The 22807-nt window shown below is 45.1% G+C and overlaps 1 protein-coding gene across 2 annotated transcripts in view; it reads right to left on the bottom strand.

Moving 5' to 3' along the window:
• Positions 1 to 22807, bottom strand: part of pald1a (phosphatase domain containing paladin 1a) — a 72428-nt gene that overhangs the window by 49441 nt on the left and 180 nt on the right. The window contains exon 1 of one of the 2 annotated variants that reach the window (XM_058406940.1): positions 22773 to 22807. This exon is cut by the window's right edge and continues 180 nt beyond it. The gene's annotated coding sequence lies outside the window, so the exon portion shown is untranslated. Of the gene's footprint in view, positions 1 to 15543; positions 15759 to 22772 lie in introns of those variants that run through there. The other variant, XM_058406939.1, reaches the window with a different exon arrangement.

The raw sequence follows: 22807 nt of genomic DNA, 5'->3' as shown, positions 1-22807 counted from the left end.
GTAACTGTGTGTGTAACAGTGTGGGTGTGTGTAACAGTGTGTACTTGTGTGTGTGTAACAGTGTGTGTGTAACAGTATGTAATTGTGTGTGTGTGTAACAGTGTGTACTTGTGTGTGTGTGTGTGTGTGTGTAAAACAGTGTGTAACAGTGTATAACAGTGTGTGTCTAACAGTGTGTGTGTGTAACAGTGTAATTGTGTAAGTGTGTGTGTATAACAGTGTGTACTTGTGTGTGTAACTGTGTAATTGTGTGTGTAACTGTGTGTGCAACAGTGTGTGTGTATGTGAGTGTGTGTAACAGTGTGTGTGTATCAGTGTGTAATTGTCTGTGTGTGTGTATGTGTAACAGTGTTTGTGTAAGTGTGTGTGTGTGTGTGTAAGTGTGTGTGTAACAGTGTGTAATTGTGTGTGTGTAAAACTGTGTACTTGTGTGTAACAGTATGTAATTGTGTGTGTAACAGTGTGTGTAACAGTGTGTGTGTGTGTGTAACTGTGTGTGTGTGTGTGTGTAAAACAGTGCGTGGGTGTGTGTGTGTGTAACAGTGTGTGGGTGTGTGTGTGTAACAGTGTGTGTGTGTGTGTAGCAGTGTGTGTGTGTAACAGTGTGTGTGTGTGTGTAGCAGTGTGTGTGTGTAACAGTGTGTGTGTAACAGTGTGTGGGTGTGTGGGTGTGTAACTGTGTGTGTGTAACTGTGTGTGTGTGTGTGTGTGTGTAACAGTGCGTGGGTGTGTGTGTGTGTGTAACAGTGTGTAGGTGTGTGTGTGTGTGTGTAACAGTGTGTGTGTGTGTGTGTGTGTGTAACAGTGTGTGTGTGTGTGTGTGTGGGTGTGTAACAGTGTGTGTGTGTGTGTAACTGTGTGTGTAACTGTGTGTGTGTAACTGTGTGTGTGTAACAGCGTGTGGGTGTGTAACAGTGTGTGTGTGTAACAGCGTGTGTGTGTGTAACAGTGTGTGTGTGTAACAGTGTGTGTGTGTAACAGTGTGTGGGTGTGTAACAGTGTGTGGGTGTAACTGTGTGTGGGTAACAGTGTGTGGGTGTGTAACAGCGTGTGGGTGTGTAACTGTGTGTGTAAGTGTGTGTGTGTAACAGTGTGTGTGTGTAACAGTGTGTGGGGGTGTGTAACAGTGTGTGTGGGTGTGTAACAGTGTGTGTGTGTAACAGTGTGTGTGTAAAACAGTGTGTGTGTGTGTGTAACAGTGTGTGTGTGTAACAGTGTGTGTGTGTAACAGTGTGTGTGTGTAACTGTGTGTGTGTGTAACTGTGTGTGTGTGTAACTGTGTGTGTGTAACAGTGTGTGTGTAACAGTGTGTGTGTGTAACTGTGTGTGTGTGTAACAGTGTGTGTGTGTAACAGTGTGTGTGTGTAACAGTGTGTGTGTAACAGTGTGTGTGTGTAACTGTGTGTGTGTGTAACAGTGTGTGTGTGTAACTGTGTGTGTGTGTAACAGTGTGTGGGTGTGTGTAACAGTGTGTGTGTGTAACAGTGTGTGGGTGGGTGTGTGTAACAGTGTGTGTGTGTGTAGCAGTGTGTGTGTGTAACAGTGTGTGTGTGTGTGTGTGTAACAGTGTGTGTGTGTAACAGTGTGTGTGTGTGTGTAACAGTGTGTGTGTGTAACAGTGTGTGGGTGTGTGTAACAGTGTGTGGGTGTGTGTAACAGTGTGTGGGTGTGTGGGTGTAACAGTGTGTGTGTGTGTAGAAGTGTGTGTGTGTGTGTAACAGTGTGTGGGTGTGTAACAGTGTGTGTGTAACTGTGTGTGTGTGTGTAACAGTGCGTGGGTGTGTGTGTGTGTAACAGTGTGTAGGTGTGTGTAACAGTGTGCGTGTGTGTGTAACAGTGTGTGTCTGTGTGTGTGTGTGTAACAGTGTGTGGGTGTGTAACAGTGTGTGGGTGTGTGTGTAACAGTGTGTGTGTAACAGTGTGGGTGTGTAACAGTGTGTGTGTAACTGTGTGGGTGTGTAACAGTGTGTGTGTGTGTAACAGTGTGTGTGTGTGTAACAGTGTGTGGGTGTGTAACAGTGTGTGGGTGTGTAACAGTGTGTGGGTGTGTAACAGTGTGTAACAGTGTGGGTGTGTAACAGTGTGTGTGTGTGTAACAGTGTGTGGGTGTGTAACAGTGTGTGGGTGTGTGGGTGTAACAGTGTGTGGGTGTGTAACAGTGTGTGTGTGTGTGTGTGTGTGTGTGTAACAGTGTGGGTATGTAACAGTGTGTGTGTGTGTAACAGTGTGTGGGTGTGTAACAGTGTGTGGGTGTGTGTGTGTGTGTAACAGTGTGGGTGTGTAACAGTGTGTGGGTGTGTAACAGTGTGTGTGTGTGTGTGTAACAGTGTGTGTGTGTAACAGTGTGTGTGTGTGTGTAACAGTGTGGGTGTGTAACAGTGTGTGTGTGTGTAACAGTGTGTGGGTGTGTAACAGTGTGTGGGTGTGTAACTGTGTGTGTGTGTGTAACTGTGTGTGTGTGTGTAACAGTGTGTGTGTGAGTGTAACAGTGTGTGTAACAGTGTGTGTGTGTGTGTGTAACAGTGTGGGGGTGTGTAACAGTGTGTGTGTAACAGTGTGTGTAACAGTGTGTGTGTGTGTAACAGTGTGTGTAACAGTGTGTGTGTGTGTAACAGTGTGTGTAACAGTGTGTGTAACTGTGTAATTGTGTGTGTAACTGTGTGTGCAACAGTGTGTGTGTATGTGAGTGTGTACTTGTGTGTGTGTATCAGTGTGTAATTGTCTGTGTGTGTGTGTGTGTAACAGTGTGTGTGTGTAACAGTGTGTGGGTGTGTAACAGTGTGTGTGTAACAGTGTGTGGGTGTGTAACAGTGTGTGGGTGTAAGTGTGTGTGTGTAACAGTGCGTGGGGGTGTGTGTGTGTGTAACAGTGTGTGTGTGTGTGTGTAACAGTGTGTGTGTGTAACAGTGTGTGGGTGTGTGTAACAGTGTGTGGGTGTGTAACAGTGTGTGGGCGTGTGTAACAGTGTGTGGGCGTGTGTAACAGTGTGTGTGTGTAACAGTGTGTGTGTGTGTGTGTAACAGTGTGTGGGTGTAACAGTGTGTGGGTGTGTAACAGTGTGTGTGTGTAACAGGGTGTGTGTGTAACAGTGTGTGTGTGTAAGTGTGTGTGTGTAACAGTGTGTGTGTGTAACAGTGTGTGGGTGTGTAACAGTGTGTGTGTGTAACAGCGTGTGGGTGTGTAACAGTGTGTGTGTGTAACAGGGTGTGTGTGTAACAGTGTGTGTGTGTAAGTGTGTGTGTGTGTGTAACAGTGTGTGTGTGTAACAGTGTGTGGGTGTGTGTGTGTAACAGTGTGTGTGTGTGACTGTGTGTGTAAGTGTGTGTGTGTGTAATTGTGTGTGTAACAGTGTGTGTGTGTAACAGTGTGTGTGTGTGTAACAGTGTGTGTAACAGTGTGTGTGTGTGTAACAGTGTGTGTAACAGTGTGTGTGTGTGTAACAGTGTGGGTGTGTAACAGTGTGTGGGTGTGTAACAGTGTGGGTGTGTAACAGTGTGGGTGTGTAACAGTGTGTGGGTGTGTGTAACAGTGTGTGGGTGTGTAACAGTGTGTGTGTAACAGTGTGTGGGTGTGTAACAGTGTGTGTGTGTAAGTGTGTGTGTGTAACAGTGTGTAGGTGTGTGTAACAGTGTGCGTGTGTGTGTAACAGTGTGCGTGTGTGTGTGTGTAACAGTGTGTGTGTGTGTGTGTGTGTAACAGTGTGTGTGTGTAACAGTGTGTGGGTGTGTGTAACAGTGTGTGGGTGTGTAACAGTGTGTGGGCGTGTGTAACTGTGTGGGCGTGTGTAACAGTGTGTGTGTGTGTGTGTAACAGTGTGTGTGTGTAACAGTGTGTGGGTGTAACAGTGTGTGGGTGTGTAACAGTGTGTGTGTGTGTAACAGTGTGTGTGTGTAAGTGTGTGTGTGTGTGTGTGTAACAGTGTGTGTGTGTAACAGTGTGTGGGTGTGTAACAGTGTGTGTGTGTAACAGCGTGTGGGTGTGTAACAGTGTGTGTGTGTAACAGGGTGTGTGTGTAACAGTGTGTGTGTAAGTGTGTGTGTGTGTGTGTAACAGTGTGTGTGTGTAACAGTGTGTGGGTGTGTAACAGTGTGTGGGTGTAACTGTGTGTGGGTAACAGTGTGTGGGTGTGTAACTGTGTGTGTAAGTGTGTGTGTGTAACAGTGTGTGTGTGTAACAGTGTGTGGGTGTGTAACAGTGTGTGTGTGTGTAACAGTGTGTGTGTGTGTGTCAGTGTGTGGGTGTGTAACAGTGTGTGGGTGTGTAACAGTGTGTGGGTGTGTGTAACAGTGTGTGTGTGTGTGTAAGTGTGTGTGTGTGTAACAGTGTGGGTGTGTAACAGTGTGTGTGTGTGTGTAACAGTGTGTGTGTAACAGTGTGTGGGTGTAACAGTGTGTGGGTGTGTAACAGTGTGTGGGTGTAACAGTGTGGGTGTGTAACAGTGTGTGTGTGTGTGTAACAGTGTGTGTGTGTAACAGTGTGTGGGTGTAACAGTGTGTGGGTGTGTAACAGTGTGTGGGTGTGTAACAGTGTGTGGGTGTGTAACAGTGTGTGGGTGTAACAGTGTGTGGGTGTGTAACAGTGTGTGGGTGTGTAACAGTGTGTGTGGGTGTGTAACAGTGTGTGTGTGTAACAGTGTGTGTGTGTGTGTGTAACAGTGTGTGTGTGTAACAGTGTGTGGGTGTGTAACAGTGTGTGGGTGTGTGTAAGTGTGTGGGTGTGTAACAGTGTGGGTGTGTAACAGTGTGTGTGTGTGTAACAGTGTGTGGGTGTAACAGTGTGTGTGTGTGTGTGTGTAACAGTGTGTGGGTGTGTAACAGTGTGTGGGTGTGTAACAGTGTGTGGGTGTAACAGTGTGTGGGTGTGTAACAGTGTGTGTGTGTAACAGTGTGTGGGTGTGTAACAGTGTGTGTGTGTAAGTGTGTGGGTGTGTAACAGTGTGGGTGTGTAACAGTGTGTGGGTGTAACAGTGTGTGGGTGTAACAGTGTGTGGGTGTGTAACAGTGTGTGGGTGTAACAGTGTGTGGGTGTGTAACAGTGTGTGGGTGTGTAACAGTGTGTGTGGGTGTGTAACAGTGTGTGTGTGTGTAAGTGTGTGGGTGTTTAACAGTGTGGGTGTGTAACAGTGTGTGGGTGTAACAGTGTGTGTGTGTGTGCGTAACAGTGTGTGTGTGTAACAGTGTGTGGGTGTGTAACAGTGTGTGTGGGTGTGTAACAGTGTGTGTGGGTGTGTAACAGTGTGTGGGTGTGTGTAACAGTGTGTGTGTGTGTGTAACAGTGTGTGTGTGTAACAGTGTGTGGGTGTGTAACAGTGTGTGGGTGTGTAAGTGTGTGTGTGTGTGTGTAACTGTGTGTGTGTAACAGTGTGTGGGTGTGTAACAGTGTGTGTGTGTGTAACAGTGTGTGTGTGTGTAACAGTGTGTGTGTGTAACAGTGTGTGTGTGTGTGTGTAACTGTGTGTGTGTGTAACAGTGTGTGGGTGTGTAACAGTGTGTGGGTGTGTAAGTGTGTGTGTGTGTGTAACTGTGTGTGTGTGTAACAGTGTGTGGGTGTGTAACAGTGTGGGTGTGTGTAACAGTGTGTGTGTGTGTGTGTGTAACAGTGTGTGGGTGTGTAACAGTGTGTGTGGGTGTGTAACAGTGTGTGGGTGTGTAACAGTGTGTGGGTGTGTAACAGTGTGTGTGTGTGTAAGTGTGTGTGTGTGTAACAGTGTGTGTGTGTAACAGTGTGGGTGTGTAACAGTGTGGGTGTGTAACAGTGTGTGGGTGTAACAGTGTGTGTGTGTGTAACAGTGTGTGTGTGTGTGTAACAGTGTGTGTGTGTAACAGTGTGTGTGGGTGTGTAACAGTGTGTGTGGGTAACAGTGTGTGTGTGTAACAGTGTGTGTGTGTGTAACAGTGTGTGGGTGTGTAACAGTGTGTGTGTGGGTGTGTAACAGTGTGGGTGTGTAACTGTGTGGGTGTAACAGTGTGTGGGTGTGGGTGTAACAGTGTGTGGGTGTGTAACAGTGTGTGTGGGTGTGTAACAGTGTGTGTGTGTAACAGTGTGTGTGTGTGTAACAGTGTGTGTGTGTGTAACAGTGTGTGGGTGTGTGTAACAGTGTGTGTGTAACAGTGTGTGTGTGTGTAACAGTGTGTGTGTGTAACAGTGTGTGGGTGTAACAGTGTGTGTGTGTGTAACAGTGTGTGGGTGTGTAACAGTGTGTGTGTGTAACAGTGTGTGGGTGTGTAACAGTGTGTGGGTGTGTAACAGTGTGTGTGGGTGTGTAACAGTGTGTGTGTGTAACAGTGCATGTGTGTAACAGTGTGTGGGTGTGTAACAGTGTGTGTGTGTCAGTGTGTGGGTGTGTGTGTAACAGTGTGTGTGTGTAACAGTGTGTGGGTGTGTAACAGTGTGTGTGGGTGTGTAACAGTGTGTGTGTGTGTAACAGTGTGTGTGTGTAACAGTGTGTGGGTGTAACAGTGTGTGTGTGTAACAGTGTGTGGGTGTATGTAACAGTGTGTGTGTGTAACAGTGTGTGTGTGTGTAACAGTGTGTGTGTGTAACAGTGTGTGGGTGTGTAACAGTGTGTGGGTGTGTAAGTGTGTGTGTGTGTGTAACAGTGTGTGTGTGTAACAGTGTGTGTGTGTGTGTGTGTGTAACTGTGTGTGTGTGTAAGTGTGTGGGTGTGTAACAGTGTGTGGGTGTAACAGTGTGTGTGTGTGTGTGTAACAGTGTGTGTGTGTGTAACAGTGTGTGGGTGTGTGTGTAACAGTGTGTGTGTGTGTGTAACAGTGTGTGGGTGTGTAACAGTGGACACATGAGTTTTTCTGTGTTTTTCGGCTCAGAAACAAAGAGACGGAAAACCGATTTCCTCACACAGGTCAAAGGTCAAGTGTGACTTTATTAACTAACGGAAGAGTGAAAGGAAATGACCTTATCAGTTTCATCTGATCCACCTCCAAACCGAACATACACACACACACACACACACACACCTGTCCCCAATCTGTCTCTCTCTCTCTCTCTCTCTCTGGGGGTGCTAGCATGTGGCTAATGGGTAGACGCACTTTTTAAGTCTCCTCTAAGTTGGCTCTGATATTAGTTAAATATTCCATCACTGTATCAGCTCACCCAGGTTAGATGTCAGTGTTTATTGTTTAATTGATGTTGATTTCTGTTGTCGGTATGAAGTTCTTATTTTCTTTACATTTGACGTAAAAATGACTTCTAAGAAGCCATTGAAGGCCGCACAGCAGACTGAAGATGGTGACGCTAAGAGCGATTCCCTCTCCCCATCTACTGCCAGTATTACACTTAATGCCATCGAGACACAAGGTAATGATTTGAAACGGCTGATTGAGGACATTAAGTTGTCCATTAACTCTCGCCTCGATGCGCTTCTTCGCGCTAAAGTAAATGGCCTTGGAGGGCCGTTCGTGTCGGCTTCGTAGGGATAAAAGAAGGTGCGGAGCAGGGTCAGCCTATGGAGTTTGTTAGTGGGCTTGTCTCTACGCTGTTCAGCAGAGACAAGTTTTCTAAACCTGTCAAGGTGGACCGTGCCCACAGGTCACTGCAACCTACAGAGTGAGAGACTGTGTCCGATTATTGTGAAGTTGCATCATGACCGTGACTAGGACCTCATCCTCCGGCTGAGTCGTTATAATGCCCTGTTATACCACGCGGGGAGGCAGGTGCATATCTTACACACAGCGGAAGTGGCTACTAAATGACGCGCATTCGGATCAGTGGTGAAAGTTCAGGGGGGGTGGCTTCACTTTCCTGCAAGACTGCAAGTTAAACACAAGGACTCCATATTGTTTTTGACTCGCTAGAGGAAGCATGGAAATTTGCAGACTCTATTATAAGTGTTAATTGACTCTCCTTCAGTGATTGTGTACTACTAGACTGTGTCAATGGTAAGAGTAGGGCGGACTGTTAAATTAAATTGTTTCAAGTTGTTTCTGGATTTTTATGGAGTTTAACGGTATTTCTGTATGTTTTGTTTGGTGCCAGCAGGGAGCGTAACTGAGACTTGTTTTTTTTCCTCAGTCTATGGGGTGTGCCAGCCTATTTATATTACAGTTTTTTTGCCTTCTTTGTTCCATTAAAGCTAGCATTCAACATCTGTGACAACAGGTGATGCTTATAGTCCTGTTGGGGGGAATCATGTCACATTTGTTACATGGAACGTTAGAGGTATGGGACACCAGATTAAGAGAGGTAAGGTATTTGCACATCTTAAGTCCTTTTCTGCTGATATAATATTCTTGCAAGAGACTTATATTAAACCGACAGAGCAGAGACGCCTTAGATCTAACTGGATATCAGTGTATATCTGTCCCCTTTTTCGAAGCTTGCTTAACTGTGGCCAGAAGATCGTTGCCAAAGTCTTGGCCATTCGACTGAGCAAACACATCACTTCGTTAATCCATCATGATCAGACCATTTTATTTTGGGTAGATTTTCTTTTTCAAATGTGAGACGCTTGTTAAATGTCATGTATAATGCTGACTCTCCAGCTCCAGTCCCAGTCCAGGGCAGCTTTTGTCTCTCTTCAGAGAAGAGAAGGCATTTGATCAGATCGAGTGGCGTTACCTATACTCAGTGCTAGATACGTTCGGATTTGGTACAGATGTTGTAAATACATTAAGATGCGCTATGCAAATCCAAAATCTGCAGTATTTACTAAGTGGGATAAATCATGCTATGTTCCTCTTTATCGTGGGGCGAGGCAGGGATGTTGTCTGAGTCCCTTAATGTTTAATTTAGCTTTGGAGCCACTGGCTATAATTCAGCACCACTTTTCTATTGTTGGTATTGTTGGCATTACCATTGGGTCAGTAGAGAATAGGATCTCTTTATATGCAGATGATATGCTTTTATACTTAAAAGATGCCGTTGATTCTTTGACTCATTTAATGGATTTGATAAACTACTTTGGTTCCTTTTCCTGGAATTCAATTAACTGGAATAGACATCTTTGTTCCTCTTGGTAGAAATAATCGAACAAATTTTCTAGGGTCTCTCCCTTTACTTACTTGGGATTGGTAATTCCTGTTGATCCAAAAGACATATTTAAGCTCAATTTTATGGCTGCAATTAAGAGTCTAAATGTTACTGTTGAAAATGGAGGGGTCTGCTTCTATCAATAATTGGTCATATCAATGCTATAGAAATGGTTATGCTTTCAAGGTTTTTTGTCCGTTTCAGAATTTACCTATAAATTCTATTATTTTTTTCTTTTATCTGGGAATTTCAGACTCCTCGCGTCTCTAAGGTACACTTAGAAAAATCCAAAGACGCAGGGGGGCTTGCAATGCCGGTTTTTCAACACTATTATTTGGCGGCAAATGCAAGAGCTTCGATGTATTGGTGTTGTGACCCGCCCCGTGTCAACAAGACTGCAGTGGATCCTCTTAGTTGGATTCACCTGGAATCCCATTCTATAAGCAGGAGTTGCCTCTCTGCTTTACTATTGGCCAATCTGAATGTTCCCTTAAAGAGTGTTACTAATCATTTCATTGTACATAGCTCCTTGAGAAAACTGAAACAAATGAAGAAATTCCTTGGTATCACACAGCCCTCTCTATATTCTCCCATTTGGTAGAACCATAACTTTGTACCCGCTTTAACTGATGGAACCTTCCAATTGTGGAACAAGTAGGCTCTTTCTATGTTTAATGGATTGTACACAGATGGCTGCTTTTCTTCTTTTAATCAGTTTCTTGGCAGATATGGTCTCTCTCTCATTTTTATCGTTATTTGCAGATATGGAATTATGTTCAGCAGGATTTTCCTAACTATAAGATTCAGCAGGAAGAACACTGTTTCTATATGCTAGTACGTCAAGCACTGGATGCTAGGCATATGGTTTTACAATTTGTTTCCCTGTTCTCTTCGCAGGTGCATACCTCTTCTGATAATTTTAAGGTGGCTTGGGAAAAGGAGGCTGGTATCAACTTGTCTGTGAACCTCTGGTCTACAGTCCTGCAAAGAATAGTTAGCTGTTCCATCAATGCTAGACTGCAATTAATTCAGTATAAAATTGTACTGTTCTATTGCACTATTCTAAAGTTAAACAGGATTTATCCAGTGGTGTCTCCAATTTGTGATGGATGCCAGGGTGCAGAGGGAACCTTCTCTCACTCTTTTTGGTTCTGCTAAAAACTTCCTGGGTTTTGGTAAGATATATTTTTTGGTATTCTGTGGCATATGATGTGTTTTTTTGCTCTGATACAATTTCATATTTGCCTTATTAATTGCAGTTGGCCTTAATTCTGGGCATGGGGGTGACCAAAAGAATTATATTAAGGGAATGGAAATCTATCACACACCCCCCCCATGTTATCAGAAATGTTTTTCGGAGATGGTCTCTGTTTTACATCTCGAGAAAATACGGTTTAAAGAAGCAAAGTCCCTCAAAAGATTTTCCAAAGTCTGGGGTCCCTTCCTCGAACGTTTATGTGACAGTGGAATTTCAGGAGATTTCTATGCTGATTTTTTCCCCAGTTTTGCTTTTTTTCTTTGTACTTTATTTAGGCATTTAATGTCATCTCCCCACATCTCTCTCTCTCTCCATCTCTTTCTCTCTCTCTCTCCTCATCTCTCTCTCTCTCTGGTTGGCGTTTTGCCAATTTTTCGGCACTAAAGTGCTTTTTTCCCGGTTAATATCTCGGAATATTTAAATACTTATTGTGTGTGAGTGTGTGTGCAAATAATAACTGTATGTGTGATCGAGTGTGTGCGGGTGTGTGCGTGTGTGTGAGTAGCGTGTCGGTGAAGCATGGTTATGGCGGATCCGAACGCGAGGCTGTGTGAGCGTCTGACTCGCAGGCATGGTGTCCGTGTTGTGTGTCCGACACGGCCTCGAGACTGACTAAGGTAATGGAGCAGCTCATTCACCAGGACCAGACGTACTGTGTGCCTGATAGGTCCATATTCGATAATGTGTATCTAATTCGTGACATTTTGGACGTCTCCAGGCTATTGGGCTTAAAGACTGGTCTGATTTCTCTAGATCAGGAAAAGGCTTTTGACCTGGGTTGAAGGTGCTGGAAGCCTTTGGGTTCAGTCCAGGTTTTATAGCCATGATCAGGGTGTTGTACAGTGACATTGAGAGTGTACTGAAGGTTAACGGTGGTTTATGTGCTCCTTTTAGAGTGTACCGGGGGATCAGGCAGGGCTGTTCCCTCTCTGGAATGTTGTACTCTCTAGCTATTGAACCTCTTTTAAATAAGTTAAGAAGTAATCTCTCTGGTTTTAATATTCCACACGCTAATGCCTCAATATGTTTATCAGCTTATGCAGATGATCTGGTAGTGATGATAAACACACAAGAAGATGTGAATGTTTTAACTGATATTTTAAATGACTTTCATATTTTATTCTCTGCCAAAGTTAACTGGTCTAAAAGTGAAGCCATTTTAATTGGGGAGTGGGGAGGTGGGCAACCGTCACTACCAGGAGGCTTAGCGTGGAAAAGAGGTGGTTTTAAATACTTGGGTGTCTACCTGGGGAACAATGAGTTTTTAAGTAAAAACTGGGAAGGTTCTGTAGAGCACGTGAAGGGCAGACTGAGCAGGTGGAAGCGGCTGGTCCCAAAGATGTCCTATAGGGGGCGAACGCTGGTCATCAACAACCTCGCCGCGTCATCCCTCTGGCACAAGCTGGCATGCGTGGATCCGCCGCCGAACCTGCTAGTGAACATCCAGGCCCTGCTGGTGGACTTCTTCTGGGACGGTCTACACTGGATTCCACAGAGTGTTCTCCACCTGCCCATAGAAGAAGGAGGACAGGGGCTGGTCCAGCTGTCCAGCAGAGCCGCAGCCTTCCGCCTCCAGTTCATCCAGAGACTCCTCACTGGACCCGGAGACTTAGTATGGAGAGCAGCAGCCAGTGGATTAATACAAACAGTTCAAGGACTGGGGCTGGACAGAGCGTTGTTTTTAATGGACACAAGAATTCTGGACATTTCTGGATTACCAGCCTTTTACCGTGGACTTTTTAAAATATGGAACTTTTTTAAGAAGCAGAACAAGGGCTGCAGAACACTACACTGGCTGCTGGAGGAACCTCTGGTGTATGGCAGGAGACTGGACATCTCCAGTGTGACCGTCCCTCATCTCTCATCTCCCCAGGGATTGTTATGCTCTGGGAGCTTGTGAACATCGCGGGGTCGGACTTGTCGAGGGCAGAGGACCTGGCAGCGCGTATGGGACTGCGGTCCCTGCGTGTTGTCAATCAGCTCCTACACCGCTGGAGATCTGCACTAACGTCAGAGGAGCGTGTTCAGCTGATGGACTATTCACACACAGAGACTGGTCCTACAGAGGACGAACCCTTTCCCCAGCTGAACATCGCTCCTGACCTCGACGGGTGTGCAGGCCCCCTCCTGGAGTGCCGGGGTGAAGGGGAGATGGACTTTGGGTCAGTGTCGGGGAAGCTGCTCTACAGAGCGTGTGTAAAGGTTTTAAATAAGAAGAAGCTGAGTGGGAGGGTGGACACCCCATGGAGAAGTGTACATGGTTTTACTGATGATTTTAAACCAGAGTGGACGCACTGTATAAACCACCGTTAACTAAAAAATCTGCTGACCTCCAATGGAGGATTTTACACTGTATTATCTCTGTGAACTCTTTTATTTCTGTTTTAAACCCTGATATTGCACATGATTGTCCTTTTTGTTCACAGAGAGAAACAGTTTTTCATGCTTTTATTCACTGCTCCAGGTTACAGTCACTGTGTTTTTACGGAGCATTTTAAGGTCTTTTAATGTTGTTTTTACTTTTCAGTGTTTTATTTCTGGTTTTAAGTTTGTCAGAAAACACCGGTTCAGGTGCCAACTGATTAATTTTATATTTGGTCAGGCCAAAATGGCAATATACCTGAGCCAGAAAAAACAAATAACACAGAACACTGACTGTGAAGCCATAAGAATCCTGAAAAGGCTGATCAAATCGAGAATTTTAATTGATTTTAACTGTTACAAAAGTATGAATGAGTTGGATGTTTAGATGTGTGTGGTGTTGGGAGAATGTTTTGTGCTCTGTAGCAGAAGGAAATCTTAACTTTGCAGCAGAGCTAAACTAATCACTCATATTAATCATGTTTAAACTCATTTATTGACTTTTTAATATGTATTAATTTATTTATCTCTTAAGTTACTGATTGTTATATGTGACTTGTGTAAATAAAGTTGTGTAAAAAGTAAAAAAAAAAGTCTCTCTGTATCTCTCTCTCTCCCTCCCTCCCATCCTGAAGCTCTGTCACAGCAGTGAGTTTATCCTCTCTATAGAAACTACTTCCTCCCTCACTTCCTGTGTTGCACCATCACCGTTCAGCATGTCAGAACACAGTTGTAGAGAGGAACAGTAACACTATGAGAGATCTCACATCCCCTCACTCCTTCATCTTCACTTACAAATAGAAATAAAACTTATAGAACATTAAATATTAAATCTACAGGAATATAAAGAGTGACCACAGGAACACTGTCCAGAAGACCAGTATGATAAAAACCTGCAGTAATGTGTGACTCTTCACTTTATTATTGAATCATTTAACCATGAACAGAACTGATTCATTCATTTGACTCAGAGTCATTTTAATGAATCATTTAACCTTGAGCCCAACTGATTCACTCATTCAGTCCTTTTTATAAGATGACTCTCCAACTCAGCATTCTACACAGGAGCCATAAAATAAGTGGATAAGGATAACATAATAATATAAATAACGCTATTTTAAGATTTGCTGATCCGCAGTTGAATCATCAGCTTCAATCTGACTCCTGACTCAAAATCCCACACTTTCTTCCACATTCTGGAACAGATGTTAGCATTAGCATCTGAAGGTTTAGTTTAGTGAACACATTCCTCTCTTCTAGAGTGCAGCAAAGCCACAGAAATGTGCTTACTGTTTATATTTATCACAAACACAGCTAGAGTGTGCCACACAGCCTAAAAATAATGGCACCCCACCCGAGTCAGGAGCCTCAGTGAGACAGCGGTGTTTAAACTGCAGGAATAGAGCAAAATTACAGCCGAGTGCAACGAACGTCTCATCAGGACACGGCTTGAAATGTTACACATCCTTAAAACGACCACACCCACACACACACACACACGCATACACACACCTCCACACACACTCTCACACGCATACACACACACGCATACACACACACACGCACACATACCCACACACACACACACACACCCACACCCACGCACACAAACCCACACCCACCTGCACACACATACTCACACACACAGAAAACCAATGCTGCTTTGTCATGCACATTTCTTTCTCACGTTATTCTTTATTTTAACACTAAGTTCGTCTGAGTTTTTTTCAGAAATTTAATTCTATTCATCTTTACTCTGGAGTCTAATCTAAGATGATTCACATTACTGCAAGTTCAAATGATTTGTTTCAATAAAAGTATAAATAAACTGAAAAGAATCAGTGCATTAGACACCATTAAAGACCTCATCATCATCATCACAAATCTCTGATTTTAAAACACAAATGTAATGAACAAACCCCTGAAACTCATTAATGAATCATTTGAGTTGTGAAAGTGTTGAGCTCAGACAGTTGTTATATTTATTGAACTATAAACCACTGTCCTGTAAAGCTTCAGAGTTTCATACTGAATAATGTCCAGCGTACAGTGTCCAGCATCACGGTCTAACGTCTGTTCGTTACACAAACACCAAATTTGTATCAGCATCAGCTCTCTAAACTGTTGTCCTGCTGTAAGAGCTCCACCTACAGCCCTGTTCAGGCGGGGTTAGTTTCTGTAATTAAAAACACTTCCACGTCTCGCCCCGAGTCGCATGCGGTGACGTGTTCACATCGTCACGTGATTATTTATTACTTCTGACCTCGTTTCTCTTTCTGCTGCTGTAGTGACCGTGAGAATAAATCCACTTCAGATGATGAGATCTGTCTGTTAAACCAGAGAGGATTATAATTTGACACGACTTGCGTAAGACCTGGACTCCAGCGCACCACGTCAACCTAATCACGTCCGAATAGAGCTCACATGTTCACTTCTGCTTTACACAAACTGCAGCTTCTTCAGGTGAGTAAGATGATTTAACATCAGAGATCGACGTTCTGTTCCGTCAGTGTTTCAGTTTACAGTTTTATAAAAAACACCTGTGCAGAATACTGACGCTTCCAGTAGGGGGCAGTACGACATCACCACTCATACCACTCAACCACACCCTTCATAGACACCCTACATAGACACCCTTCATAGACACCCTTCATAGACACCCTTCATAGACAACCTACATAGACAACCTACATAGACACCCTTCATAGACACCCTTCATAGACACCCTTCATAGACACCCTTCATAGACACCCTTCATAGACACCCTACATAGACACCCTACATCTCAGACTCCTGACTCAAACACTACTGCACTCTGAAGCAGTGTGGAATAATATAACTGTTGTTACAGTTGATTATTAGATCACTTCATTCTGATATATATTCTGTAAGTACACTGACACACACACACACACCGAGAGCACAGACTCGGTCCGTACCTGTCTCCGTTTTTGTCGTCCAAATGAAAGTAAACTCGATCCTCAACCATCCATTCTCTATAAGAGTGTATGTGTGTGTGTATGTGTGTGTGTGTGTGTGTGTTTGTGTGTGTGTGGTTACACACTGAGAGCCAGTGTTTAACGCAGCAGAGTACAAAAGGAAGACACACTTACATCAGCAAAGGAAGCATGGCAAATCTGTGTGTGTGGAGAGGATGTGGAGGCGGAACCTTTCAGTCTTACTCACCCACTGCAGCAGAGCGCGCACACACACACAGAGATATACATACTCACACACACACTGTTTTACATACATTTATATACACATTATACACACACACCTGACAGTTACACAGTGACTTAAGCTTCCCTCACACACCCTCAACTGTCTAATTACATCCTTTCTCTCTTACACACACACACACACACACACACACACACACAGATTACCACATGAATTAAAAAGGCGTGAGTGTGTAAAACCTTCCTCACACACAGGAGCGCAAATCACACACTGCAGCTAATGGGATGTACGATTACGGTACGCAATTCACACACACACACTAACAGACACACTCGCAGAGACACACACTAACACACGCACACACACAGGGAATTGAATGTAGATGATAGGTGAAGAAAAAAAGAGAATAAAAATGAGAATACAGAACTATGAGAGAAGGAGAAACCAGGATAAAATCAGATAGAAAAAAGGATTCCTAGAGAAGAAAAGAAGTCTCACACACACACTGACACACACGCTGACACACACACACATGCTGACACACACACACACGCTGACACACACACACACGCTGACACACACACACACGCTGACACACACACACGCTGACACACACACACGCTGACACACACACACGCTGACACACACACACGCTGACACACACACACGCTGACACACACACACACACACGCTGACACACTCACACGCTGACACACTCTGACACACACGCTGACACACACACACGCTGACACACACACACACGCTGACACACACACACGCTGACACACACGCTGACACACACACACGCTGACACACTCTGACACACACACGCTGACACACACACACACGCTGACACACACACACACACGCTGACACACACACACACGCTGACACACACACACACGCTGACACACACACACACGCTGACACACACACACACGCTGACACACACACACACACTGACACACACACACACACTGACACACGCTGACACACACACGCTGACACACACACACACACGCTGACACACACTGACACACACTGACACACACACACAAAGTGTATGAGTGTTAAACAGAGAGACAGATGGATGATCAAATGTTCCATTAGTTTTTGTTTAAAGGATGACAGACAAGACAGGAGAAAAAGCAATGGTATGTGTGTGTGTGTGTTTCAGTGTGTGTGTGTTTCAGTGTGTGTGTGTTTCAGTGTGTGGGTGTGTGATAGATCGTGCTGAAGTGTGTGTTTGAAAGTTGAAAACTGAATGTGAATGCAGCATGCACTCTTACACAGTCCAGGAGTGTGTGTGTGTGTGTGTGTGTGTGTGTGTGTGTGTGTGTGCGTGCGTGCGTGTGTAGCCACTAAAATACTGCCTAGACCTGCATAACATGGGCTACACACACTTCCTGTGTGCTGTTCTACATCACAGATGGATTAATGGTTTTTTTTCCAACTGACCTGATTTACACACACGCGTGCGCGCACACAGAGACACACACGCGCACACACACACACAGACACACGCACGCGCACACACAGACACACGCACGCGCACACACAGACACACGCACGCACGCACACAGACACACACACGCGCACACACAGACACACGCACGCACACAGACACACGCGCGCACGCACACGCGCGCGCACACACACGCGCGCACACACACGCGCACACACACACGCGCACACACACAGACACACACGCGCACACACACACACAGACACACACACGCACGCACACACAGACACACACACGCACGCACACACACACACACACACGTGCACACACACACGCGCACACACACGCACACGCGCACACACACGCGCACGCGCACACACACGCGCACACACACAGACACACGCAGACACACGCGCGCACACAGACACACACGCGCACACACGCGCGCACAGACACATGCGCACACACAGACACACACACACGCTGACACACACACACACGCGCACACAGACACACACGCACACACAGACACACACGCACACACGCTGACACACACACGCTGACACACACACACACGCGCACACACACACACACGCGCACACACACACGCTGACACACACACACACGCTGACACACACACACGCTGACACACACACACGCTGACACACACACGCTGACACACACACGCTGACACACACACGCTGACACACACATGCGCACACACATGCGCACACACATGCGCACACACACACGCGCACACACACACGCGCACACACACACGCGCACACACACACGCTGACACACACACACGCTGACACACACACACGCTGACACACACACACGCTGACACACACACACAGACACACACACGCGCACACACAGACACACACACAGACACACACACAGACACACACACAGACACACACGCGCACACACACGCGCACACACACGCGCACACACACGCGCACACACACGCGCACACACACGCGCACACACACGCGCGCACACACACACACACGCGCGCACAGACACAGACACACGCGCGCGCACACAGACACACGTGCGCACACAGACACACACGCGCGCACACAGACACACGTGCGCACACAGACACACACGTGCGCACACAGACACACACGTGCGCACACAGACACACACGTGCGCACACAGACACACACGTGCGCACACAGACACACACACGCGCACACACACACAGACACACACGCACAGACACACGCGCGCACAGACACAGACACGCGCGCACACACAGACACACGTGCGCACACAGACACACGTGCGCACACAGACACACACGCGCGCACACACAGACACACACGCGCGCACACACAGACACACACGCGCGCACACACAGACACGCGCGCACACAGACACACGCGCGCACACAGACACGCGCGCACAGACACGCGCGCGCACACACAGACACACACGCGCGCACACACAGACACACACGCGCGCACACACAGACAGACACGCGCGCACACACAGACACACACGCGCGCACACACAGACACACACGCGCGCACACACAGACACACACGCGCGCACACACAGACACGCGCGCGCACACACAGACACGCGCGCGCACAGACACACACGCGCGAGCACACTAGCAGTGTAACAGTATGTGATTATTACACAGTTCACAGTAAATAAATATAAAGGTGTTTGTTGGTGTGTTTCTGCTCGTGTCCACTAGGGGCAGTGTTACTGGGTTTTTCTCAGTCAGTTTGCTGAACTCATTTGCATACAATTTGCATAAAGGGTCAAAATCCTATAAGACATTAAAGATGATGCGAGTGTAAATATGAGTGTTCACACAGTAAAATAAACTCACACTGATTTAAACTGCTGTCATTTTTATTTTAAAGAAAGAAAAAAATATTAGATCTTTTAATAAAAAAAAAAAAACTAAATCAAATCACAAAAACATGATTGGCTGTGCTCCCCGGGTGGGAGGGGCTTACTCTAGCTCCCCTTACTCTTACTCTATACCATCACCACCACCACCATCATCATCATCACCACCACCATCATCACCACCACCATCATCATCATCATCACCACCACCATCACCACCATCACCACCACCATCATCACCACCACCATCATCACCACCATCACCACCACCATCATCACCACCACCATCATCACCATCACCACCACCATCATCACCACCACCACCACCATCATCACCACCACCATCATCACCACCACCATCATCACCACCACCACCATCACCACCACCATCATCACCACCACCATCACCACCATCATCACCACCACCATCATCACCACCACCATCATCACCACCACCATCATCACCACCACCATCATCACCACCATCACCACCACCACCATCATCACCATCACCACCACCATCATCACCATCATGACCACCATCATCACCACCATCATCATCATCAGCACCACCATCATCATCACCACCACCACCACCAACATCATCACCACCACCAACATCATCACCACCACCATCATCATCATCAGAAGTATCTCCTCAGTCAGATCACACAGCTGATGTTAGAGCTCTGAAGGTTACATAAAATAAACTCACAATATCCACTAACTAGCACGCTAATCCTGTTCAATCTGAGCGTGAGCTACTTAGCTCTGACCAGATCTCTGTCCTGTAAACTGTGTAAAGTTTAAAAACACAAAACTCTCTACAGAACAGTGTGACACTGTGTGTGTGTGTTCTACACAATTCACACTCCAGAGAGGAGGAGAACTTTATCTTATTACTTTATCACTGAAGTTAATCTGTGAACGAAAGTTACACACACTTTCATTAACACTTCCATTTCTTTATCACACACACACACACAAAGAGCTAACACCAGGAGCCCGGAGCTCTAATGAGGTCATGGCGTCTTCACCACGGGGTCTAACTGTAATGTGTACCCTAATCCTTTTACATACACACACACACACACACACACGGCTAACACACCAACACTCAATTAGTATAAGAGCAGCACACCTGCTGAGACACACACACTAAAGAATCATACTGTGTGTGTGTGTTTATGTGTGTTTATATGTGTATATATATATATATATGTGTCTGTGTGTGTGTGTATTTGTATGTGTGTATGTGTGCATGTGTGTGTATATTCATGTGTGTGTTCGTGTATGTGTGTGTATTTGTATGCGTGTTTGTGAAAATGTAGAAAGTGTGTGTGTGTATTCTCTGCCTATACACACTTCTGTCTATTTGTGTACCACTGAGTGTGTGTGTACCCTGAACACCTGAAATCCTCTTACAGAAATAAGAACATCCATAATCTACACAATATTCTCAAAAGTATGTGCACCCTGACCAATAATAATCAGGAGACACTCAGTCTTCCTGTCTGTCTGTCTGTCTGCCTGCCTGTCGATCTGTCTGTCTGTCTGTCTCTGTATAAATCTGGTGATGTTCAGTATCATGTGGTTCAGTAAAGCTAACACTCTCAGCTACATTACTAACACCGTTCCAGTAAAGTCTGTAAAAACAGCTGGAACTTCTCTGGATCCTCAGAACCTTCATTTTCTTCATTTCTCTTTCATCTCTATCAGTAGAACCAGGCTAGCATTAAGGGCTAATCCTCAGGAAACATTACCACAGAGTGTATTAATAAAGAATTTATTCCTGTTTTATTTCCTGAGTCTTTCCCCTGCTGGTGTTTACATGTTGATGATGAAGAGTGATGAAGGTTTATGACGCAGCTCAGTATCGATATCTTCTCATCATCGTTAATCTTCATAACCCTCGCTGTCGATACCACACGTTCACACGTCACGCCACCTTCACGAGCTACGTCATGACTTGATAAGATCTCCAACCTGCAGTTTCTCCCACGCCGTGTTAGCATGCTAGCATGTGTGCTACTGAGCGTTTATTCAGGATTCGGTTTAGCATCAAAGACGACTTTTTACTTATTCCTGTAATCAATTAGCATAAAGAGTGAGCTAGCTAATAAAGGCTCAGCAGTGAAGGCTAGCGACATGTGTGTGTGTGTGTCATTACTGTGGTGTGAATAGCTGCCATGTTGCTTTGATGTCTCAGGCGTAATGTAAATAAAGTGAGGTGTGAAAAAGGTGGCAGTTAAGTAGCGACATAACACACATCCTAAAACACACCTCCACACACACACACAGCTAATCTCACATATGTAGCACAGACAGCAGCAAATCCTTCTTCTTCTCCTTCTTCATTCCTGCTATAGTGTGTAAATGACATCGTTGTTGTTTTTTTTTCAGAAACACAGATCAAGTCCAGCTAGTGATTAGCTAAGAGTGTTAGCATTCGTCAGCTAGCATGAGAACATTATAATAACTGACTCATCCTCATAAAGGTCAATAAAGCTTATTCTCTAGAAGCTGTCATCAGTTTAAACTCGCGGCTTTTTATCAGCTAAATAATAATAACATGGAAAAAAACAACAATTAGCTTTAGCATAAAATTTTCTCTTTTATTGATTTTATTGATCTTTTTAAAAATAATCTGTTAATCTTCACATCACAATCCACAACTACATGAAGAGTCCAGCTTTCATAAAATATAAAGAATTATTAAAGAAAATTTCATTCATAAAATAAATAATAATAGTCTATGTTTCATAAAGTCTTTTATTTCATTGTATTTTATCCTTTCACTCTTCCTCGTGTTTCTCCTTTAACACTGAGAGAACAGAACACTCTCTAACACACACACACACACACACACTGAGCGAGAACCTCCATGTTCCTCACTTACACTTTAAACAAAAAGATAAAACTGTTCACATTCAGTGGAGCGTTTAAACCAGCTCCAGACTCCACGATGAAGATGAAGATGATGATGAAGAAGAAGAAGGAGGGGGAGAAGAAGAAGAAGGAGGAGGAGATGAAGAAGACAGAGATGAAGGATTAAAAGGAGAAGAAAGAGAATCTACTGGAAATAAATAAATACTTTTTTTTCTTCCAGTGTTTGTAAACATGTTAAAGCTGGAGTGAGTTCCTCTGCTGGGGGAACCCTCACTGATCAGGAGAACCTCACCTTCACTTCACATGCAACCATCTGATGATGATCATCACCATCATCCCTGTTATTATTATTATTATTATTATTACTGGGGTTTTGGTTTAGTTTATCTGTAGCTCTGACGTCATCTTCCGGTTTTTACTCAGATGTTACACTCCTGCTCTCAGTGTTTTGCTCCTGAGACAGTTTAAGTCAAGTGTGTGTGTGTGTGTGTGTGTGTTCCTGAGAGCTGAAACCGAGTGTGTGATTAAACACAGTGTTAGAACAGACGAGTGTTGGATCTCCCGTCGTGCGGTGTTTACACACACACACACACACACACACACACACACACACCCTACTTTAACACCGCACAGAGACACACAACGCGCACGCAGAGGCAGTGGCTTTTATTTAATAACCATGATGCCTCTCTCTCTCACACACACACACACACACACATCCAAAATCAGAAGCAGTAAAACTTAAGTACTCACCATTGCACCAAACCGCGAGTCCTCCTGCTCGCGTG

The sequence above is a fragment of the Hemibagrus wyckioides genome, linkage group LG13, assembly GCF_019097595.1.
Source record: "Hemibagrus wyckioides isolate EC202008001 linkage group LG13, SWU_Hwy_1.0, whole genome shotgun sequence".
Taxonomy (NCBI): domain Eukaryota; kingdom Metazoa; phylum Chordata; class Actinopteri; order Siluriformes; family Bagridae; genus Hemibagrus; species Hemibagrus wyckioides.
The sequence above is the reverse complement of the archived record's forward strand: the minus strand, read 5'-3'. Positions and strand labels throughout refer to the sequence as shown.